This window comes from Dermacentor silvarum, chromosome 5, assembly GCF_013339745.2.
Source record: "Dermacentor silvarum isolate Dsil-2018 chromosome 5, BIME_Dsil_1.4, whole genome shotgun sequence".
NCBI lineage: Eukaryota > Metazoa > Arthropoda > Arachnida > Ixodida > Ixodidae > Dermacentor > Dermacentor silvarum.
In genome coordinates, this window is record NC_051158.1 from 87,141,304 (window position 1) to 87,161,253 (window position 19,950).

Genomic DNA, 19,950 nt, shown 5'->3' on the forward strand with positions numbered 1-19,950 from the left:
ATATCAGGACTGATTAGACTTTTGTTAAGCTGTTGGGAAAAATACCGTGTACGAAGTTCTATTGTGGCGTAAATTGCAACGTTATCAGCGCTTCCAAAAGAAAGTGACAGTACAAGTCCATCTTTCTCGGGCGTTCATTTCACTTAGGTACCATCGCCTGACTGACGCCCTTTATATTTTTAAATCTGCCGTGATGACGTAAGTTACGTCGCGGAAAAAAATAAATACCCTTTCTAAAGAATGAACCATCTTAGCTTCCCGACAAAGCGGGGTACGTTGGTGCAAGTCGTCATTTGTGATAACGATAAGAGCGACAGCCGGTCGTTAACGATCGCTTGTCACTCTCCGGTTTTTATTTTTCTCACAAGGACGCGACTAACCCGTAGAAGGGTAATTCCGACCTTGGCATGATGCTTGCGACCTTTCTGGTTCCGGACGAGCGCGTTCTTTGGGTATATCTCAGGCGCTTGGCACCGAAAGCATAGATAAAAGAAATTCAACAAGAGGGGACACTCGGCAAACACTGGCAACAGGAAACACATCACCATACGTCACGCTATAGTATTGATGCCGAACGTTAGCTGCCGCGAGCATCGAAAAAAAAGGAAGTGAAATTAAGTTAACAGACATTGATTTATTTTTTTAATTCTTTAAGCTAAAACGTTTTGCGTATAAATGAACTTAAACATTGCGACTCATTTTCTTGCGTTACCTAGCGACAGGCCAATGACGGGCCAGATGCATGCGTCATCCACCACACACTTCCCCGAGGCGAGCGAGGGCGGCAGCGCGCGCGTTTGAGCGTTTGCCCGCGGCGACCCGCCTGTCTCTCTTTTTAAATGTAGCCTGGTTTCCTGGGCTCCCGGCGTTTTCTTGCGTTCCTTCTGCACTGGGCAAGACAACACTGCACTATTGGACTACAGCAAAGTGAGAAGTTTTGTTTCACAGTCTACGACGCAATAAGGCTTAAGGCAGGGGGCCGAGACTTAAGACGCAGTTAGCGAAAAACAGCTCGGCCGTCCTGGCGCAGTTAATTTGATTTAATGAATCGTGCGGGGACATGTTTCCGACGCTTCCTTGGGGATTATTATAACCTATTTCGGTTCTGTTGAGGCACACTGGCCGCGCAGCGCGCTGTGACGCAGTTAGCGATAAGCAGCTTGGCCGGGGTGACAAAGTTAGTTTGGCGTGTAATCAATCTTAGAGGGACAATTTTGTGACGTTTTTTGTGGTCCCGCAACAACATATACCTTTTGTCGGTACTCACGCCTGTCGAAAACGCGATGGGCGATTGCCAAGAGTGATAACATGTGAGCGTTTTGCTGGCCCTGGCAGAACGCGCGAACGATAACGCCGAGGAACATATCAGAAAGTTGTAAATCAAAAAATTCTGTCTTCTAAAGGACTGAAAACAGGCTTTGCACCAATGAATTTGTCTTGAGTCCAAGCAGAAGGCATTCTGCGAACGTCTAGCATGGTGCGGCTGTGAGCCTCTGTTGCGTACGTCTGTGCATGTAGCGTACCGTCGCGTCGCCCGAGGCCAAGTTCTGGAAACGCGAAGTCGCCCGTGTATTTGTGCTGCTAAAGATGGATACACACGCGAGGGCAAAATCCCGCCTGCTCCGCGGGCCAAACAGTCACGTGATCACTTGAATCCGGCGCAGCCGAGTTAGGTCGCATTCCCACAGCCGGAGCGCCGTTTGCGGAATCCGCGTGCTTACTCTCGACACCAACGCTTATTAGCAGCTGCTCGTTTGCATACTCGGCGTGCTCTATATTACATGGCGCTGTGAATCCCTCAACAAGAGCCAAAAAAGTGACGGTTGCCTCGTCACTTAGCGTTTTCTTGTGCACCTCACTCATGTTGAGGTCACGCAGGCTGCGCGGTCCGAGTAAATAGGAATGCTCGCGCAACCATGACTCGCCTTTCTCGCTGCACCACAGCAAAAGCACGTGCGGTCACTGCTGCACAACAACAGCACACGTGGCTTCAAGCCGACAACACGCCATCGTAGCCACGCTAGTCTGTCCAATGTTGACAGATTGGATGCTGACTACGCTAAATTAACGTCAGACGACCGCCAAACAGACGGATGGAAAGACCGGCGATCATTTTCAATCCGGACCGCGAGCGGAGGAGGCCGGACTAGGCCAGGGCGATGCGTTTTGATGACGCACGCGTCACGTGATACGCCATCCGCTGCGAAAATTCCTCCTCCGTCCGGCCATTAGTTCCTGCACCTTAAAGTGCAGGAACTAATGGCCGGAAATGGGGGAATGCTTGGAAATCGGATGTTTTCATATTTTGTGGTGCTGTTTGGGATGAGTCGGGTATTTTCTACGCCATGTATGTAAAAGCGAATTGCTTTTGTTTGTAATGCCGCCCATTTACCACTTTCACACCTTTCGCCTCTGCACGCAGTATTCCTATATCTAAATACCAAATGACACATGCTTGTAACATGCTCTTACATGTTTGTAAATGTAACATGCTTGCAATTTACTTTTTTTCAGCTTCTGCCGTCCGGTGGAGCTTTATACGGGAACTACTGCTTACCTGGCGTCACAACGTTGGATGAACGCACAAAAAGCGCGGAATGAGCTTTGAAATAGAGCAAAATAAATATTTCCTCATTTCACAAGGAGTCTTGCGTCCACTTTGTGAAATTGCACGTGGCACAGATTCGATGGGACTTGACAAGATCGTTCGCATTCATTTTTACCAAATAATAAACCGATTCCGCCCGAAGACCGTGCGCGGTCGGGGAAAAAAAGCGCATCCGGCGTGTTAGCTAGCGTTCAAAATGCGCGAGCCAAAAACCGAAAACAGAAGTGATTGATGCCGACCGCTTGGAAAGCTGCCGTCAATTCGGCCGCTGGGCTCTATGGGAGTGTCCACTCTTGGTGAATTGCTTTCTCTATGCCAAAAGGCTTAAACCTTTAAACAGTGAATAGCTTTCACGGTCACTTCGGTAGCTGCACGGAAAGCGCGGACAATCAGTCCACTTTCAGCTCACGCGCTCTGAACCAATACACATATTTGTGAGAACGGGGCTCCTATATTACCCATAGCGAGAAATGTATCCACAAATTACACCTCATTATCCCTATGTGTCTATGAGCCGCACTCTGCTGCCTGTATTTTGTATTATGATAAAAATATAGTGCCTGCAATGTCAGTAGCCTAAACGTAAAACAGAAAGTTGAAGTCATCACATCAACTGTCATATATTATAAATTGCAAGAAAGAAAACTGAAACTGTAGTTCATAATATTCGCAATGCAAACTTTGATGCATGTGATTCATGTTAATTTCCTATCTGTTCAAGGGTAGAAATATGCTGTTCAGATGGTAAACAGTTTATGTAGCAAAATTTCATAAGAATTTTGTCCCCGAACATGTGCTCCTATTTGTCATACACATTTCTCTCTATGGCAACTGGCTTCTCCACATGTAGAGTAAATGCCGTAGGCATTTGATAATGTAATAATAACCAATCATTTGTTTGCATAAACTTCCTGACTATAGGTATGTAATGAAAAGCTCAAATGTATTGCATGGCTTTGTTTTTTTGCAGCAAATCATCCACTGCATTTGTAAAACAATGCATTTTTTAGCGCTTGAGTCCAAAAATACATAGCAACTTATTTAACATAGCGATATAGGTTTCAAGAGTTCGTTGATTACGTTGTCATCTGAGCAAAGAAGACGACAGACTTTCATGCACAGAAAAAATAAGCCGCTAAGAGCGACAACTGATTAGTTATTTCAGAAGGAAAAACTCAGTTTAGCTATGTAGTGTTAAACTATGAACTTTAAATAATGCACATATTTTATAGATCGCCCGACAGGGGTCTTTGGAGATAGCTGGGCGAGGCCTTCGTCCTGTCATGGACATGAAAATAGGTTGATAATGATGATGATGAAGCATTGCCGGAGGTGACCGACCCTCATCCAAGAAATACTTTGTACAGTTTAATAATTTACCTTTTTGCGCCGTCAGCGCTCGAAGGCATCACAGAGGGGAATGGGTTGAGCAGGCTAAACAAAGAATGCAATAATGAAAAGTAACTTTCTAATCATATAATTTTGGCTGGTGGTAAGTGGAAAAAGTTCAGTGCGTACCAAAAAGGCAGCTTTACAACTATACCATATTACATGGTATTACAAAGAATTAAAAAGGAACATAGTAAGTAATTAACAAATTCAGAATACACAACGTATATGCTAGTTGATATTGCATGAAACTTGCGTTTATTAGTACTCTTTAGAGTTTCTTGGGGACGCAATTCCATTCAAGGGCTGTGCGAGGCCAGAAAGAGCTTAAGCAAGTTAATGTGACTAAATCTGACACGTATTTTGTACAGCTGATCAATACGATGCGATATATGTTGTGACGGGGATACAGTCGGACCCGGATATATCAAACCAACTTATAACTGATTATTTTGTATATCGAACAACTGTAAAATCCCCTTGAAAATTCCATGCAAATGTATCGGGCTGGTGCACGCGTATACAGAACGCCCGTTCACCAGCACATTCGATATATCGAACGCGGCGCCACGCAGAAGACCTCATAGCGCACTTCTTTGTGCAGTTTGAGGTATTCTTGCACCTGGGAGAAGAGAATATGCAGTCAGTTGAGCCCCGTCGAGCTGTTCGGCTAGTCCGCATGCTACCTCGAACGTCAACATTTCTTCTATCAGATTATAGAGGCGTCGTCGTGTGGGTTGAGTGCCTATTCGTGAGTTCATTTTCCGCAAGCGATGGCTGCTGCAAGTGTAAAGAAAAAAGACAGCTTGGACTTTGCAATGAAGTCGAAAGTGATCCAGCAATTTTGTTTTTGCGGGTAAATAAAGTGTGCTTGCTTTTTTTTCCCGAGTTGCGTGCAGTAACTTGGCTGCTCGCGGACGCACCAATCGGTAAGCCACTGTTTGCCTAAGGGCCTATTATTTTATATATCGACTTATCTATATATCGAATTTTTCTGTGATTCCTTTCAGATTCGATACATCCGGGTTCGACTGTATCAGTTTAGGAGTTACAAATTCAAGTTTAGTTTTATTTGAGGTTATCGTAGCTATTCGATCATAAGTTGAACATATAAAATGAGTGGAGTAATTTTCAGTTCTAATGAGGTAATAAATATAATGCACTTTTACACATTGAATGCATACTCAAATTTTCTTCCCATTAGTGTTTTCTATTGTAGTACCTTCTATTGTAACTTCTTTCTATTGTAGCTCATCCTATTTTCACACAGAACATGCCATTTTATTGATTTATTCGGCTTCATTATAATGTAAGTTTTTCAGGCGACAATTTAGGCATCCTTGTTTCGAAATATATGCAAATTTGGACTCTGTCTACTTGTGTTTCAGGACAGTGCATGTACAACGTAGGCAACGTAGTTTTTTTTCTCTGTAAGATTACAACAGGGCCTGCGTAAATTCACGTAAATTCGCAGGCAACGCACCTAGTGCTACAAAAAACATATACAATGCTGTGAACACAAGGGTTGAGCCACTGAACGAGTGGAAATAGCATTCAAAATAAAAATTTACTGAGACAGTACAATGTTCTGCATTTTTGTTTAGTTTTTCACATCCATCTCACCAGTTGAGAAATTTTTCAGCATCCTCATGGACTTAAAGTATTTATCTAAGATCCATGGACACTTGAAAGTCTCAATTTAATTAGTTGGGCTAATTGTGCAATAAACTACGGCTGAATATTCAACTCGCTTGAAAACATAAAGAAAAAAACAATGGAAACCAGTAGTGAGTTGCCCTTTGCCTTAATTACCACACAAAAAAGTTGTAAATGAACTTTTCACAATTTGTTTGCTACAATTTCATCTAGGTACTCTAAGAACTGCCTGAAAACTTAATTTTTGTTTTCCATTAAAACTATCGCGCCCGAAATCTACATATTTTTGTGCAGCAACAAAATATTGCAGCCTACTCTGCTTCTAATCACGTCTTCCGCTCTAGAAAAATGTAACGAGCTGTACCGAAACTCATCTCATTGACTCCCCTAAAGGATATATTGGATACCTGGGACCACTCCAATAGTTTCCAATATCTTTAGCGCGATTGCAATGCATATATTTTTGTAACTCTGTCAGTTTGATTCGACTCTCTGATGTCTAGCAACTTTTGAAGTTTGCCTTTCACCGCTATTCCTACCCATCCCAAAGCACATTCCCTTGTTGATAGGCGGCGCCGCTGTCGAAATCACACCGCTACATCCATCAAACTTCGGGTTGTCCGTCACACGCGCCTGAGCACGATCACCTCTAGGAATTCCAGGCGTTATTAAGCTGCGAACAATGTTGACCAGAGTTTCTTAGTGTCGCGAAGACGAAACAATTCTGGCAGAACCCATGTTAAGATGACTATCGAAGTTCATGCGATTAACATGCACACAATGTAGCGAACAAGAAGCGACACACAGTGTTAGCTAAGACACCATTGTTTATAATCCGTAGTGTTTCTCCTGATTTTTCAAGTAATTGGGCTATATGCGGCCGTACACTGTCTCCCTGATTGACCCGCTTTATTATGACCATCACTCGTGAAGGCTATCTCACGACGGTAGGACGAGTACAGCAGGCCGACGGCGCAGGCAGTGACGACGATGGAATTACGAAGAAGGAATGACGTCGATAGAACGACGAAGGCATGACGACGATGAGATGATTCTGAAGTGATGGCAATGAATAATTGCAACGCAATTACAATGCCATGACGACGGTTGCCTAATCTCGATTGATTGACGATAGCATAATAATAGCGGAATGAAATAGAAATTAGGCTGATGGAATGTAAGGTGGTATGACGACCACAGTAGTTAGTAATTGTTAGCCAACCAGACACGCTTCTGAATAACACCCCTGCCCCTTCTCAATTTCTTTGCTCCTCTTCCCTCCCAAGTCGCTTTACAAACATATCCTCTGCCGTTGAGCCCAGTACGCCGGTGCTGTAGCTCGTCAGGCCACGATCACTTGTTTACAAACATATCTTGCCAACAAGCTCGAACTTAAGGGTAACATTGAGCTTGGGCGCTCCTATTGAAATACATGGGAAATGTACAATCGTTTCTCAGCGGAACCAATGCACCAAATCTGATGAATGATGTTGAATTTATAAAAAAGTTAAAGTGTAGTGATTTCAGAAAGAGATATTTTATTTAGGCTGTCAAGTTTTTCACGTTAAATTTTAAAAATTTGCTAAATTTATAAAAAGAAAGCTTGACGTATACAAATGTGTATCTCAGCAACTAAAAACGATATCGGAAGTTTGTAAACTGCACGTAATAACACATCCAAAGCGGACAGCAATCATATATTATTTACCACCCTGAAATACACCGCTAAGTTGTGAATCTTTTATTTGTAAAACCCTTCTAAACATTTAACAAGTTGACGTAAGTTTTAAGGTATAGCAAAAAAATTGGTCGCTGTTGATGCTACAACGTTTGCAGTATATAGAAATGCCATATTTGTTTTTCATGGCTGAGTAGCTGATTTGCAAACTTCATCATTCTATTTTTGTTTCCGAATTTACCAACATCCTGAAATTCTTGCAAAATATTACACAATCTAAACGAAAATTCCATTTGCTGCAGCCTCGGCAATTTAACTTTCACTCATAAATCAACAAATTTCATTGAAATTGGCTCAGCGGTTTTACTCATAAAAGCTTTCCTGCGTTTTATGCGTATTTGAGTGTCCGGCATCGAAGATAGGCCCGAGCTAAAGCTTCCTCTTAAACAATGGATCACGCCAGTTCTATAGGAAACCCATGAAACAGAACCTTTACGTATACGTAAGACCGTGGCCACAGTGGTGCACAAATAAAAAGTCCGCTCAAGAAAAAAAATATTCATCGGAAGCTTTGCGGTTGCCGTTATCTGGGCCAGACATCTCTCCAGAATGCGGACGAGCTTTCTGGCCAGGTGTCTAGCAAAACCATCTATTCTTCTCAGTAGAGCAAATAGCTGGCCGTCTTCGATATAACGCTGATATATAAGCGCACTGGTTTCCAAGTGCCGAGGTGAAGCGACAGACTTACCCCCGTATTCTTAAACACGCCTTCACTCAGCGCTTCTCCTCGACTCAGCCAAGTCGAGGCGACGAGCGTTCCTTCACTCAAGGCGCCGTCGCGTTTCATGAACACTACTTCACTTTTCCTCCGCCAAGGAACGCCTTCAAAATGCGCCCTTGACTCGAGTGAAGTGCACCGACCGAGAAAAGCGTCTGATATCGAGGCTATTCTTAAATGCGCTTAGCAAAATCCCAATTATTTAAGACAGATATGTGTTTCCGTTAATTTGGCTTCGTTATAAAATGACAACACGGCGCAATGCACAAATTTAGCTCGGCAGCGCTGCCACTGTTAGCGTTCGACTGATAGATCAAGCGGGAGCTATGTTTGAGGTCTGGCAACGATCGCACCCCAGCAGCTGAGCATGGCGCATGGCTGAGAAATAAGAAAATTTGCGCCCGCATTTGTCTGCTGCTCATTGTTTCCTTGTGCTTAATTTGCGGTTCACGTTGCAGTTGTTAATCGTGCTTATTATGGATGATATTGTCCGTGTCTGTACTTTGATGGAGCCGGATTGACTTCGGAGGAGGCAACGCATGGAACGGCCGATGGGCAGCGTTGGTTAACTTCAAGACCATGTGCTGCTGAAAGCTTTCTGAAAGCAACAGGACAAAAAATAAGGGTGAGTGAGCAGTTTATGCATGGAAGCACATTACGCTTTTGCGGTTCTCGTGATGTTGCCGGCGCGCTATCAATAAAACGTGTCCGATGTATCCAAGCATGACTGGCTGCAGTTGCTCATGCTGCGGGCATTAGCACCCGAATCATACTATTCGAGGCAACATGAGACTTCGCGAGACATTCCTTTTTTTTCTTTTTTTTGCATTGGAGCTTGTGGGAGATTCGACGCGACAGTCTGTTATCGGTTCAGTTGTTGAAACATAAATGCACAAGACTCCGCTCCGCGACTGTGTCCGATGATCATTCCACTATCGCGTAAGAAATCTTTCAGTAGAGAAGAAGCAGTTGTAGTATACATGTGCCAGAATGCATATGGTTGAGTGCGTAGCTCCCGCAGTTTTAAGGAAACAAACGTTTTTCAGTCCTGTACTTTATTTTAGAAGCCGTGGTGGTTAGTCTGTTTGTTCAAATTGTAGCACATATCGTCAGTGAACCAGCCCTGGTGCCTGCATTTGCAGTGCTGCTTCACTTCACATATACGCTACGCAATCTTTTATTTTTCCGAAAATTCACTTCCCAGTAGTTCATTACCAGCATTACTGTTTTATTGCGATAGCAATTATATGGACACTTCAACAGGATTTCTGCCGTCGGCGTCGCCGGTGCCGTGAGGTTCCCTATATATAAAAGCTTCGCCGCGCGCCGTATGCCCGAGCGGAAGCGTGCGGGGACGCGCGCTATCACGGAGAGCGAACGCACTCATCTCCCACGCGCAAGCAAGGAAGCAGGAAGCCAGCGCCGGAGAGAGCGGGGGGGGGGGGGGGGGGGTGGCGCACTTCTACTCTGCCAACAACCGCGCTCGTCGCTCGTCCGCACCGTCTCTTATCTTCACACGGCTCTGACCTTTATGCGCCGCGCATTCGCCGCTCAGTTTCCGTTGAAGCGATAGACCGCACGTACAGTCAACCACAAAAGTTTGCGGACCACGCGAGCGCGTGCCAGACTGCCTATCCGCGCCACCTAGCGGTACGCCACCTAGCGGCGACAGGGGCGCTCTCCCGGATATGAGCCCTCTTGGTACTCGCCTGCCTGTTAATTTTTTATTCCCGTGCATGACATTGTTAGTTCGTTGTGTTGACGCAGAGCGCTGTCTGCGATAAGACCGCCACATATCTGGCTTGATAGCAGTATCGGAGCAATCACTGCAACCTTTGTCGACTGGTGTGCCAGTGGGTAGATAAGTTTCACGAAGCGCTGCGACGATTTTTTTACGCGACGTTTACTGGCGCACTTTGGTTGGCAGCATCTTGGTCCAATGAGTGTTGCTGCTTCTGCGTCTTGAGAGAAAGGGTGGGGAGGTGTTTCACTGTCATCAAAAATAAAGAAAAAGCGGATGCATAGAAAATTTTCTTTCACACATAGGCGCATCTTCCCTGTGAACCACGAACCTCTCTTCAACGTCTATAATTGATCCAAACGTCAACGTCTTGAGGTGACGTACATATTACGTCTCGAGTACGTACCTTTTTTATTAGGAAATGCATGGATGTCTATAAGATGTACTATCTACATGAATGTTAGACTACCAGATAACGTACTATGGATGTACATAGGATATCATTCAGGCACCATAAAATAATTGGTACACGTAGCACTTGAACCATACCTCCTAAGTTTCGTAGGCGTGCAGGATGTATGTATGAATGTATGTATATGTATGCACTTACGTGGTGTGTAGTGTTATTGTTATTATTGAGTTATTATTATTATTATTATTATTATTATTATTATTATTATTATTATTATTTAACTCACCCGAAGTTAGGGATATGACATTACCGATAGATTTACCCCGACATTAGGAAGTGCTATGAATGCCTGAGATGTTTGAGTAATTAAGAACTACATTGAAATCTCGGGCAGCAAAAAAAAATATGGAGGTCGCTTAAGCTTCGCCGTTAAGAGTGGAACGCGATAGTGTTATCGGGCCCCGTTAGCATCGCATTTTTCTTTATGACTAGGCTTCACTGCAACACAGAATGTTGGAAATCCAGCTTAAAAGACCAAACTTACACCAATCCCCTTAAAGTGGGCTTCACTTTTAAACAGAAATGGATTGCTGGGAAGACGTTCTTACAGGGGCAATATAAGTCGTCTTATATTAAAATGTGAAGGCCCTGGGACCTTTTTAGTTATTTTATTAATTGTTTGCTATTGCCCCGACGCGCGCAAGTGTCCAAAACGCATTAGGCAGGCTACGTCCCAATTTGACCTTGTCGAGGATGCGAGCGACATCTGGATAGAATTTTCGCAAGTAAACTACCCGAGCGCACCACTGTTGGTATGGTAGAAATGCTGGAAAAGAGGTTTCTGTTTGCGTTTCCTCGTAATAGAATTGTTTTCTCGTATGTTCAAATTACAATCCGATGCCGCCATGGCTGTAGGCTGTGGTTTTTCTGACGGATTTTACTGTGAGAAATGCAAGTTTTTGTTCACTAACACCTTGCGCCACACGGAGGGCCTGCGCGGTCGGGGTGTTTCGGGATCATTTTCTCCGCCACGGACGCCGACGCCAATGCCGCATTTTCTGCGACACGGGGCCCTTAACGCTGTCGTGTTAATAAATATCATTGACCTTCAAGGCTTATCTGCAATCCACTCCACAATGTAAGTATATTCCCCGCGCAGCCTTGTAATATTGCACACGACATTGTCTAAATCTCAATTATATAATTGCTGTGCTATTTTATTTTAATATTTTAATATCTCATGCACTATTTTAATATGATTGTGTTGTTTATTTTGTTGCTTTTGTATTGTTTAAATAATCTCAAGAAGTGACAGTTCCCTGAAATATAAACAATATTACATAATTGCAATCTTTTTGTTTCGACGCGCTATAAATCATTGCGTCCAAAGTTCGCCTTTATCTCTTGCCTACCCCAATTCGATAATTTTTGGTTGGTGCACATGTAGGTATAGCAATCGGTATTAGTATTGTGTTAATTGCTTGTTTCTAAGAAATAACTTTTTCTAGCAAATGAACGTAAAATTTCAAATTTCGCGCCTCAATCCTGAAAATTGTCCTTAACAAAATGGCGCCTACAGTTATCAACGGCCTTTTGTTTATACTTTAAAGATAAAACCTTGTGAGGGTTGCGTTTTTGTATAATTATTGTTACATATTATAGCATTTAATATTATAAAATAACAACGTAAATATAGTAGCAATTTTAAAGAAGAATTGGCAAGAAGCAGTCTGGCGCAACGTCTCGGGTTTTCATTCTGCCTGCTTTGGCAGCGTATTCATTGCGTTGCGATTGCATCATTCTTCTCGGAGCCGGAGTGAGCTTGAAGTCGCGTGTTTGCCATTAGTTTTTTGAAGTGCTGTTGGGGCTGGGGCTGCGTGATCGTCACTGGCGTCCTCCAGAGTGCCCACCGATCAGAAAGTCGTACGAACCGCAAGCTTTGAACGTCTGTTTATCGCACCCTCGAAAGCGGCGGCACAGAAGGTGCGATGTGAGCTCCGGTGGGAACAGCAGCCCTTTGTCTCGTAACGGTAAGTAAACTTTTGTTAGCGTAGCCAGCATGCTTATGTGTATTGATTATGAACACTATGTTGAGAGATGTTAAGAGCAGAGCACGCCGCGAGGTTGCCGAATTGTTTGAAGCGCTTGGCCAGCCTGTCGAGGCAGGCGACAGCCTTGCACACCGGCAGCTCAGTAAGCGTTCGCGACGGGCTAACAGTAGCGTGCCCAAAAGTGAACCGCAAGTGAGCTACTCCTAAAGCGAGTATCCTAGCTTCAATGCAGTAAGCGCAACGCCTGTTAGCAGTGGCGCGGCTACAGGCCATTGTTCAGGGCTGGTATTTTGTAGCGATGCCTTTCCGATGCTAATGCCTCTTCGCGCTTTTCGCGCTTGGTCAGTGGTCAGAGCGACGGTCCGCTCACGTTATCAACGGTATCAGCCGTCGTGAGTGGTGGATGATAAGACCAGTAAATAAAGCATAAGGCATCGCTACAAAATACCGGCCCAGATTGGACAGTAAGCAGTTCAGATTGTTCAGATCGTAATGCGGAGGTTTTCGGTGACTCGTGTCTATCCGAAGCCGGTGAGGATTCAGAAGAACGGTTTTCCGATGTATTTAACGCTGACGTGCAGGAAACCGCAGAACAGGCAGGAAGCCAAAGCACTAGCATCTAAAATTTCGCAGCTTCGCTTGCAAAGTGGGCTCTACAATGTAACATTACCCACAGGTTCCTAGAGCACAGGGGTGTTTCCGGAATCTTCCAAAAGATGCTAAAACATTTCTGAAGACCCCCTGTGGGGCTGTCGAGGTATGCGTATGCGTAGCCTTAACTAGCTTAAATTTCAGTGATAAATTTAAAGGAAATTAGAGCACGCTTCCACTTCAAATTTACCTGCTATGTGTATTGCATCTGCTGTTTGATAATGACAAGAGCATATGTGGGTGGAACGTGGTTGGAGTGGCAGCATGCGTATTTTGCACATTGTATACATCAGAGCATTTGGAGCACTGCCAAAATTTTTTGTGATCTTTTTGTTGGCTGAGTTGTTGAGGTGATAAAATAGTTTTGCTGTGAGGAAGTTCGAGATGCAGTAATTTGCTAACTGTGTCAATAAATAAATATGTTTAATTTGGAATGCTTTTTTTTCATATAATGAAAAAATCTTTATTTAACATAGGTGCCGTCCAGACTGGCCATGAGACCAGCGAGTTTGCTGTAGAAACAGCCATTTGGGAGTGGCTGCGTCACGCTTCTGCCAGGCACAGAACTGCCATTGCCAAGGTAATGTGTCTTTATATGTTTCGCAATGGTTTAAACATATTTCAAATTTGAAACCAGCTATGAAGAGCACTCCTAGGATACGAAAGCAGATTGAAAAAAAAAAAACGAGCCTTTCTGCATGTTCACTGCAGCAGCAGTGGGGTATTTTTTTCTAACTGAGCAACATAGCATGAGTGAGGCTCACACTCGAGCTCTCCTGGATTGAAGAGGAAGCAACTGTCATACAATTAGGTAGGCAGGTAGGTAGTAAACTTCATTGATACAATTGGGTAACAGTAATTTTTTCTAGTTATAACAAAATAACTGTGTGAGCTTCTTAGCAAAACGTACACTTATTATCATTTACACTAGGCACTGTCGAGTGTAGCCGTGCATTTGAAGCACCTATTTACTATATTCTTTCACCGTAAACTTGAAGCGTAGGGAAGAACTTAAAGGGGGCTAAGTATCGTGCAGTAAGCTGGGGAATGGACAAGTTTAGTGTAATGACATAGAAAGATCGCTTCACTATATATTCCAAGGTACGTTATATTTCAGTTTGGCAAGATGACTATAGAAGATTACGTGAAGTGATAAGTTGAAATATTAGCAAGCTGTACGGTGTGGATTCATTTAGAGCAACAATGATGCTAAAAATCATTAGGATAAATATTTGTCTAGCAGTGAACTGAGAGGTACGAGATTTCTGGCTTTGTGTTTTCTGCTTTAGATGGAGGTTGTGGACATTTAAACCCTAAAAAAAAGAACTCGTAAGCATCGTGGTGTCCTAAATAATATACTGCATAGGTTTTGTGTCAACCAGCCTCCCAAAAACCAAGACTGGTTCTAGATACCTGTATAGTGCATTATTCAGGGTGGTCTGTGGTCCAAGTCACCAAGTGCTCCAGTACTGTGTTAGGTGCTCCGCCGCTGTGGCGAGTGCTCTCCGTTTCTGCAGTATACCAAGTGCCCCTTTGCGTCTCCATTTTACCAAGTGCTCCAATATTGTCAAATGCTTGACCACGTCTGCAATGTGCCATATTAATTTTCAAAGTGTCCTACGAAATGCATGGGCATTCTAGTTGCCTGCTTCAATGCATAAAACAGCATTTTCTTTTAAAAGTTCACTGGAACACCCATGCATTTCGTAGGGCACTTTGAAAATTAATATCTCAAGACTGGTTCAGTCCTGAGAATTCGTTCCAAGTGCATACGCCTTGCGAACTCAGCGGCTGTAATTCGTAGATTGAAAGATGTGCTGTAAAACAAATAAAAGGTTTATTAGGATAATTATGTTAACTATTCAATTAGGCGTATTTCTTGCGAAAGTAATGACCGCCTCATCGAGTAGATTAGATCAAGGATTATAATTGTGCTATGTGCCACAGGCAATTTTAAAAAATTTTGTCCAGCTAAATTAAAACACTCGGTATATGTAAGTACTCATACGATACCACTGACTTGATACCGGATTTTGAACAAAAATAAACTACTCTGGCAAGCCACAGACCACCCTGAATAATGCAGTATATATGTTTTCTAGAACAAGTATTGGTTTTTGGGAGGCTGGTTGATACAAAAGCTATGCAGTATATTATTTAGAACACTTCAACACTATGATACTTACGAGTTCTTCTTTTAGGGTTATGTCTGCAACCTCCATTTAAAGCAAAAAATATAAAGCCAGAAATCTCGTACCTATAAGTTCACTGCTAGACAAACATTTATCCTAATGATCTTTAGCATCATTGTTGCTCTAAATGAATCCACACCGTACACCTTACTAATATTTAAACTTATCACTTCACATAATCTTCAGCAGTCATCTTGGCAAACTGAAATATAACGTACCTTGGCATATACACCGAAGCGATCTTTCTATGCCATCACACTAAACTCCTCTATTCCACAGCTCGCTTTAAATTTTCCCCTACGCTTCAAGTTTACGTGCAAAGAACATACTAGAAAATTTATTGAGTGCAAATCTTAGCCTAAAGTATCGATATTTTTTAACACATACGTAATATCTAAAAATGGTATATGATTTTTTTCTCACCAAAGCCTGTGTTAAAAGTTATTAGCTCTCGGCATTTTATGTTAAACTCTTTGACCTTGCGTGACCATGCTTTCTGCAGGACTGTGCCACTGAACAGCTCGGATATGTGTGACATGGTTCCCTCGGCCTGTTGTACCTTTACCTATCACCCGCGGCATCTAGCTGCCAGTGTGACCTTGCTTTCTTCAGCGCTGTGCCACTGAATAGCCCGGACACGTCTGACATGGTCTCCTAGGCCTGCTGTACTTTCACCCATCACCCGTGGCGTCTAGATCCAGTGTGCCGAGTTGTCCAAAACTGCCAAGTGCTTTATGATGTCACCAATGTGCCAAATGCTCTAGTACTGTTATGTGCTCCGCCACTCTGCCATGCGCTCTCCACTTCTCCAGTATATAAAGTGTCCCATGGCGTCTCCATTTGCGAAGTGCATTACCAAGTCTCCAAGTGCTCCAGTACTGTGTTATGTGCTCCGCTGCTGTGCCGAGTGCTCTCTGTTTATGCAGTATACCAAGTGCCCATTGCGTCTCCGCATTTTACCAAGTGCTCCAATATTGTCAACTGCTTGACCACGTCTGGAATGTGCCATGTGCTCCACTGCTGTGCAAAACGTATACTTTGTAAATGATATACATGTCTTAAGTTCAACCAGTACCTCTATTGCATAACTTATCCATACAGTGGGTCTTCACATAGACTTCTAAGTCAGTATGTACACATATTGTAGAGTTGTGTTACTGTTTCTGTAGAGTAGATGTGGGTCAACATGTTTTTTTTTCTTCATAGAAGGCTACAGCGCGGAACCAACAAAGACAAGGAACACAGACACAGTGCTGACTTTCAACAAGAATCAGCTTTCTGAAAGTCAGTGCTGTGTCTGTTCTTTGTGTGCCTCTCCTGTCTTCGTCGGTTTCGTGCCATGGCCTTCTACGATGTTCAACCAACAAGCCCAACTGGTTACTCTGCTCAAATGTTTTTTCTACCACTCTTGGCACCTTTGTGCTGTTTCCTATATCAAGTGCCCAGCTTGCTGCTGCCATTGATGTCATCATTGCCAAAACAGCTTTCATAAATAACAGCATAAAGTTGGACAGCACAATATTATTTTAAAAATTTTCATTTCATTCAAATATATAAAGAAGATTGTACTTATTTGTTTATTTCTACTCACATTCTGCAGATATCACAAGGACCATGCATTGCGTTTAATGTTTTACTCCCAGAAGATGTGTGCATCACTCCTGGAAGTTTGTAGTTTGTGTATATCTAGTCAGGTTTTGTGGATTTTGCTTCGACCAACTTTCTTGTCACATTTCGCAGATTTTACTTGCACATCTATTGATTTTATTGTTTTACTTGCACATGAATTGTCTGCATTTTGACAAGCTCACAAATATATCTGAGAAAATATTGAGCTTTATGCTCTGCCAGATGTAAGAGTTGCGTGTTCAAAGGAACTCTTGTTAAAGTTCATGCTATTCATCGCTTCGACATTTCAGGTCTTTCTGTTCATCTTAGTATTTTTTTATGCAATATTGTCTTAGCTGCGTTTTGTGTATGGTATAACAAGGATTCCTCAGCGAGAGCTTGTGGTATACTTTGCAAGGGCATGATTTAGGTATTTATTGCTCTGGTTTAGTTCTATATTTTCTAAGCAACAATATCCTAAGATTCTGTATGATATAGGTCTCATTTTTGCTGTTCAACATAGCTTTCATTTTGTTAAACATATCCTGAATAAAAGCTTGAGATACTCTTTGAGGATATACACGTGAGTTTATTTTAGTTGTATTTTTCTATGAAAGATTACTTTATTATGTGTACTGTTTGTTCTAAAATAAAGTTTTGCTGTGGAACCAAACTTTCAAGGCTGGTATCATTTTTCTATCAGGTGAAAAAGACACTGCACGATTGCCGCACATGCTGGGGAATGTATAAAATTACATCTTGGGCACGTATTTATAACGTATTTCGGCTCAAAACTAATATCCAAACAATGTAACAAATGTCCAGCAATTACATCCATATAACATCTTTTCGACGTAAAAAAAGAGGACTTTTGACAGTACCACCTACGTAGATTTTACGTAAACTAGATCTATTTGAACCTCTAATAGAGGTATTGAATGTCCAACTGAAATATCTAATGGTCATCCAGGCAATGTTTATGGTTTATAGGGGAATAATAGCATTTAAAGGGATACAAAAGAAACTGATTTCACCTGCATTGGTAAATTACCCTTATGCAGTACGAAAAATGCAACTCTTAGTGCACGAGGCTTGGTAAGCGAGAAAAGGCATAAAACGGAACAACGAATGGTGCCACCGCCTACTTCTCGCACCAGCTCCCTGTGATGTCATCGATTCGGACGGCGTCTGCAAGGACCTAGTTAATTGCTTGTGGGTTAAAAATGGAATATATTGTGTTTTAAAGGAGCCAAAGACTGAACATTGGAAGTTTCAGGAACTTTCACTCAGCCAACTTAGCCCTAAGGTGAAAAAGCGCTATGAAAGTGAAAGAAAAAGTTAAATTGAACTCTGAGCTTCATTTCATCTTCTAGTAATCATCACAAAATTCGGAAGAAAGAGGATTCAAAAATGCTTTATTATTATAAATTGATTTCTTCTTTCTCTTTAGTGGCCTTTTAACACTACAAGTTATCGTATGCTCATAATGGCTGTTTTTTATGTGTTCTTTATCACCAAATGACTGAGCTCTTATGATTACTTCAGCTGTTGGTAGAGCTTCTCTCTGTGAAAGCCTATGGACACCCGCATCACTCCTGTAATGGTGACATAGGTCACGTTAAACAAACGCCAGTGTTCTTCCTTGTAAGGTCCACGTAAGAATGGCTCTGAGGTCCACGAGCTTGTCATTTATGTGCCAGTCTTTGCCACTCATCGCATTCCAGTAATGATCAGCTGTGAGCATAAGCCCAACTCCCAGTGTCAAAGCAAGGTCCATCCCATGCTTAGTCAGCAAGGCAAGCCGCCGCTTTTCCACGAGGCTTGCTCTAGAGTCTGGTAGCAGGAGGAAGTCCTTGCAGATCACGCAAAGAGATAGTGCTTTGAGATGTAGTCTGGCGTCGTGCGGGTTACACAGCTACAGTTCTAGTCACAGGCACTTGCTCTTGGCGGATAGTTTGTTCCATTGTAAACAGTGAAATTTTGTTTTCCATTTTCATAAATTTACCAAAAAAGTTCACCACGAAGGTCCTTCGGCTGCCATCGTCGAACAGAACTGTAACCAAGGGCCGTGTACCTTGCCCTTCTGCTCCAGGTTACGCTGTCTGAAGCAACATGTGGTTTGCTCGTGTTTCTACCACTTGCAATAGTGATTGAATGGTTAACTCAGGAGGCGCAATATCATTATCTGAAGGAAGTTGCAGCAGCTTCTTGTTTACGTCTCAGAGGCCTGTGATGCGTCATGTAAAATACTTGGAGCTCTTGAGTCTATTTTCCTGCTGTCCCACTGCTTCATTCTTGAGCACTTGTAGCAATGCTGGTTACTATGTAGTACTTTATTTTTCTTCTGAACGGAAACAGGAGTCTCACAGCCGGCAGCAAGAGTCCCTGCTGCTCTGCAAAAGTGGCATGGTGTTTCATGGATCACTACTCTTTAGTACTGATGTCGAAGCATTCTTTGCACTAATTTTTTCAAGATCACGATGCTTCTCTTTGACATATGTGCTTGTCGTTCAGTGGTGTACAAGTTAGGCTTTTTCTCTGCTTTCTAGCACTGCCTAGAGAATTTTCAAGAACTCGAGAAGGTCATCTTATGCATATTCAGATGTAGTTATCTCTCTGAAGTTTTGAAGGCAAATATCGCTTGGTATCTTCTTGTGAAGCAGTACTATCATGTCATAGGTTCCTGGCGACTCTCCCAATGGTTCTTGGCATGAGGAACCTGACCTTATATTATCGTAAAGCGTCCTTTCTCTCTTTATCCTACAGAGGTTGTGCACTGGGTGCATGCGAAGCAACGACAATGTGCGCTCATCTATGTTTGCTCAATTTCTTAGTGACAGTCTGCACCACTATGCTTTAGCTTGTCACTGAAACATAGCCCCTCCATAACAGCGCAGCTATTTTCGCGAATAGCTCGTTAGGTATTAAAATTCCAATACTTAAAATAGGACAATGGTGTAAACATTCGGTACAAACAGGTTCCAAACCTGTACCACGAGCGGTCTCCATTCAATCCAGTATTTTGTACCTTCAGAAGTTTGATAGCTACAGGTGCTCGTTAAACTGCTTTTGTCACTGGAGGAGTAGTAAAAAGCAGACTACCACGGTCAGCAATATTTCCTCTCACTGATGATGTTCCTATTTTTTGCTATATGGTTAATTTCAGAGTACTCATGCAATTCTTGA

At 42.7% G+C, this 19,950-nt stretch overlaps 1 long non-coding RNA gene across 1 annotated transcript; it reads left to right on the forward strand.

Moving 5' to 3' along the window:
* The first annotated feature begins 12,088 nt into the window (after window positions 1-12,088).
* LOC125945882 (uncharacterized) lies at window positions 12,089-16,663 on the forward strand. The gene is made up of 3 exons (XR_007467180.1): window positions 12,089-12,292; window positions 13,441-13,544; window positions 15,659-16,663. It is a non-coding gene; the product is annotated as an uncharacterized LOC125945882 (long non-coding RNA).
* The last annotated feature ends 3,287 nt before the right edge of the window (window positions 16,664-19,950 follow it).